A 5630-nucleotide genomic window follows, 5' to 3' on the forward strand; every position below is an offset into this window, starting at 1 on the left:
AGGGGGCACATGCCACCACCATGCTTGCCCAGGACTGCACGCAGCGGTGGGAGCCACCCTCCCTCATTGCTGCACACCCCACCCCCCCAAATAAGCCAATTACAGCTCCATCCTGTGCCCCACCACAGCTGGGCAACTCCTGTTGGTGCCCCTTTACTTTGGTGCCCAGGGTGGTCATCTCACTTGCGCCCTCCCACTAGTGCACTGACCCCACAACATACACACAGAGTCCAACACTGAGCCCAGGAGAATCCAACACTGAGCCCAAGGGAACCCACACAGGCAGGACCCCACAGACCCCAACCCTGGCACCTGCACACCCAGCCAAGAATCCCCATGCTTCCACACTGGGCACAGTCATGTGGATGACCCTGGCACCAGCACACCTGCCAGATGGTGAGCACAGGAGGGAAGAAGCTTTTCCACTCCCTGTGATCCCTCTCCGGCCTGGGTCCCTCTGTGGGGTAGTGCCCCAACCACAGCAGGGATAGGCAGCCCCTAGGCTTGGTTTTGCCCTGTGAGGTGGGCCAGAGACACGACCAATGCGTCATAGGGTCAGAGTCCCCACATAGGGAAATTGAGATCCTGGGACAGGGTGCAAGGGAATGTGGGTCTTGTGAGGTAGTGCCAGGAGTCCACTGCCCCTGCAAAGGTGATGCCTCCCACCTCACAGCCCTCTCAAGTGGACACAGGGCTCCAGGATCACCCACCTGGTTCAACTCCTACATTGATAAATCCCTGATCTTTACTCCCAAGTCTGGGAATTAGTGTGCCAGGTCTAAAGCCCCTCTCCCCATTCCTTCCTTCCAAATGTCTATGTTGAGTTTTGCCCCTGCAGCATTCCTCCTGACCCCAGCTCCATCCACATTCCCCATCCAAACCACCCCTCCAGGTTATCACCCCTTTCATAAGCCTCCCCTGCTCCCACTTCTGCCCTCAGCCCCCTCCAAAGGTTTGCTGGTTTGCATAAATGGGGATGCGAACTAAGTTCTGACCCAGGCAACATTCAACAGGTTTTCTTTATTAAAACCAAGAAAAGTTTGGCAACTGCAACATTGTAAACTGAGGCACGTCTCTTCCTTCCACTGCATTCCCCCATATCCCACCCTCGGGCTAGAGTGCAAGGAGGAGGGAACTGTGTACAGGCAACCAGGGTTATGGGCAGCACCATCTGAGACTCAGGGTCAGAGAAGCCTTGGGGCAGGAGATCCATCACCCAGTGCCAGGGCATGGGCACTCGGGTGCTTGAAGCCCTCTGGCCATACTCATTCAGAGAGTGCTTCCGGGCCCCATGGGCCAGGAGGTAGTAAGCGAGAGAGTCACAGACCTGGACTCCCTGCTGCTGTGCGGAGCCAGTACTCCCAACATCAGTGGGGGGCCCCCTCTCTCCAGCCTCCCTGCACCATGCATGCTTGGCACTTCATGGAAGACCTCTGCCCTGGTCCTGCAGCTGTTGTGGAGGATACATGAAGTGATGATGAGGCATTGAGGCATGGCAGTTTCTCCTCCTCCACTTTGAGACACCTGCTGAGAGCCCACCCGTGCACATTAAGATGGCTGAAGGGACACTCCACAGTCATGTGGCACCTGCTCAGGCAATAGTTGAAGTGCTTCTTTTGGCAGTTCAGCTGCTCCATGCAGGGCTTCATTAGCTTGGGCAGGAAGGGGTAAGCCAGGTCCCCAGTGATGAAGGGAGGGACAGGGATGGTGCAGATGATGAAACTGGGGACACCAGGAGCCCATTCTCCATCAGATGGGGGAGGGGAGAGTTGCAGAAGATACAGTCATCATGGACACTGCTTGTCCAGCTAGAAAACATGGGTGAAGCATCCCTGGTGGTTGACAATGCCCTGCAAGACAATGGACAAGTAGCCCTTGTAGTTGATCAATAGCTGGGTGCCTTGGGGCAGGCAGAGATTGGGGATAAGGGTGCTGCCCACAGCTCCGATGCAGTTGGGGAAGCCTATGCAGTGGAAGCTGGTGACCAATTCCTTTAGGCTGACAAGGCAGAATAAGCAGCTGGCCAGGACATTCTGGATGACCACGCACACATCCTGGAAGACCTCTCCAGCCATGAACTTGCCCATGCCAAACCGGTTGTTGTAGTGGAGATTTAAACCTGCGAGGGGTGGCTACCTTCAAGATAGCGATGGCTACCCACTTCTCCAGAGAGAGGAATGGCTGCAAGCTGATGTCATGGCACACAGTGTGGGGGGCCACCTGGGTGACAATGTCCATGAAGGTGGCCTGGAACTTGCAGAAGGTCTGGACCCACTGTTCATCAACCCAGGTGTCCAGGACAATCTACTCCCATCAGTTGCTGCTGGTGGCACAGGCCCAGAACCAGTACTCAGTGGTCTGGACGTGGCTCCAGAGCACCCTGGCATCTATGGAATCCTGGGTAGCCGTGTCCTCATCAGCCACGTGGAAGTCATTGGCCCCATCCAGGGCGCTTGTCAGGCACAGGGTGCAGTAGCTGGCCCCACGTGGGATGGCTGGGAAGCATGCAGGCCTCTGCTGGCGCAGGCTACCTGTGCACCCCCTACAAAGGAAAATGTGTTTACCGTTCATTCCTTATCCAAACTAGGCCACTTAGAGAAAACCACACAACTTAGGTTGATTCCTCCTAGGGTGTTTGGAATGTCTGTATATGGCCTAAGTCTCTTGAGTACTAAAATTTAAGAATAAGAGGCCAGTCTGTACCTCTTTTCTGCCACAAACCATGCATGTATTTTCTATATATTTTCTATTGCAAATATATAAGTTCACAGATAATTATATATTGTATGCAAAGAAAATTAAATACAGAACAGGAGACCGACATTTGGTTAGGTATATATATCTCACACACATACACACACACTAAATATCAGAAACATTTAAAATACCTATGGAGTTTGTTGTGAGGAATTTAACTTCTACAAGCCAATTCAGAGGAATATGTTCAGGGCCAGGGTAGCATTAGAGGTAACTTCTTTTTTGCCAGGCAAACTCCTTTGTATTTTCACTCTAACACCATCTGTTTTTAGCAATCCTGGTTTTATCCCAACTGCAGATCTCGGATCACACAATGATCTCCTGGTGGGAGGAATGCAGTAGATGGCAATGTGAGAGAAACAGGCACAAGGTTTATTCAAACAAACAAGCAAGTCTAGAGCTAACTGAGCTAAAAATATGTTTTCCTCTGTCTTATCTTCCCATTGTTGTGCTTCATTGTTAAAGGGTTTTTCTCCTAGTAACAGCCGCAACCTCTCATTTTCCTCCAGGATTTCACACTGCATGTTTCTCCCTGGAGCTCTCAACAGCTTATTCTTAATGCCTTGCTGCTCACAGGAAGTTACTGGGTCTGAGTTTTTTGTTTTCACATGCTCAGTGTTGTATAAACAAAATCATAATGGGGGAATAAAAAAAAGCGGGTTGTATAAAATGTTCTAGTGTCGGAAGCAACCAAGCCATGGTTGCATTATTGTGAGAGGCTTTTAAAAAAAAAAGAAAAGAAAAGAAAAGGAGCGATACATGCTATACAGAGTGTTCATGTGAAGCCTACTGATTATAAAACGACAGTTCAGTTTCCACCTCCATCAGATCAGGTCAAGAATCTCAGAGAATTTATCTCAATGAGCCAGGCAAAGAGGTCACCCTGCAGAGGAAAGAAAACCCTTCAGGAAGATTTCTACGTGACTGCACTGCTGTGCTAGAGCATGCTGCTGCTAACTACCACAGCTATTAGGGTTTGCTTGCATTTGTAAGACAAAAAAAGGAAGAATATCCCAGAATCAACATCGTGAACTGATTTTATTCTTGTGATACCTTTGCTTTAATCATGTAAGATATTAATATATGTACACCCTAAAATTAAAATCCTATCAATAGATTACAGCTGAACTCTGAAGACTCCGCACAGCCACTGAGCCAAAAAAGCAAACCCCAGGAGGCCACCTAGCCCTTCATTGTTCATTCAGAAAACAAGCACTAAATCTCGATTGATCTTCTGATCACTACAAATTATTGGTAAGCTCTGCATTAAACTGGGTTGCTGTAAATTGGAGCTGACAGTATTATCATGGAAATAAATGCATGAGCTGTGTGCTTGTCAAAATGTGACCCATTGCACGGCACTGCACTGCAGTGCTACAGGGGCTGACATTTTATACCCAAGTGTGATATGGCTCTCGTACAAACAATTTCACTAACAGAGAACTGAGACTGTTTAAGCGCATTGCCTCAATAAGAATTTAATCACTAAACAAAGAAGGAAATCGTAAGTCCAGACATTTTCACCCTCACACCTCCAGTCTTCCAGTATTAGATTCACATTGCTCAGATACAGCATACAGCATTCATACCCCTTCCAACACCCGCCTTCTTCAGCTGAACAGTACTATCATTCTCAATCTATGCACGCAGAGCTGATGTAGAATAAAGAAATATTCAATAGGATTTAAGTGTGGTCAGGTATAGGGGCATTAACAATGAGTTTAGCAAGGGTTTTGCATGGATTTATGCATAAAGAAGGAAGGAGGAACTATGCAAGAAACTGACAGCTAGAAGAAACTGCTGTGCATCAACACACACGTGTGTATACATGTGCAGTACAGCATGTAGCACAATGGGCCTGATCCCTGGCTGGGGCCCTTCATCAAGGCTGCAATACAATAACATATAGTTGGTGGAGTAGAGGACGGAGCAGCAGCAGGGGAGACGGAAAGCACAAGATAGGGCTTTGAAGGCAGTAGCAAGCAGCTAGAAGTTGCTGTGATAGCAGAGGGCAAGACAATGACAAAATTTAAAGGGGAAGTGTGTTATATGGTCAAAAATGTAGGAAAGAAATGGGTTACTGACAATAAACAAACATGAATGAAGGAGAACCTGGTGGACTCCCTTAAAGGAGCATGATAGTAAGCACCCAGGAACAAAGTAAACACATCTCAAACTGTTCACTTTGAGGGGAAAAACCGTCTTCAATTTTCATGCATCAGGTGCTGCATCATCATTACGATCAGTTGTTTAGAATGTTAAATAGTAACGATCACATGATTAATAACAGCATGTTTATACTGTATTGTATAATCACTAGAAGAGTTTACCACAACCCAAAAGACTAAAGAGGTTCCCAAACAAGCAGAGTTGCTGCTGAGACATATACTCATGCATACATATTTAAACAAAAGTCTTACTGGAAGGCTGGAATTAAAAAAAAAATAAAGCTCATACATAAGAAAGCCAGGAAAACTGGATTTAGGGTTCTACACAGAGGATGAGGATGAGGGCAGACTTAGTATGATTACAAAGAGCCAGTAGGAATGTTGCACAAAGACCAAGTGAAAAATAAGGCTTTTATGTAGTATCTAAAGGCCTAAACAAATAAAGCCCTACTTTTTGGGCCCTTATATCCTAAATCCCACGTTAGACATTTATGTCCTTAACTGGATATGGCCATAACATCATATGACAGTTGATTTGCACTCATAAAATTAAGTATCGCAAGGCAGGTACTAGACTTTGCAGAATGTTGATTAGAGCGATAATTGTTTATGGACTAGTCATTTATATTTTTATTTATTTTAGAATGGGCAGGGGCTTAGATCCTCAGGAAGCCTTAAACAAGATAACAGTTCTAAAGCTAATGG

The sequence above is a fragment of the Gavialis gangeticus genome, unplaced genomic scaffold, assembly GCF_001723915.1.
Source record: "Gavialis gangeticus isolate Ggan-Ray unplaced genomic scaffold, GavGan_comp1, whole genome shotgun sequence".
Classification (NCBI taxonomy): Eukaryota; Metazoa; Chordata; order Crocodylia; family Gavialidae; genus Gavialis; species Gavialis gangeticus.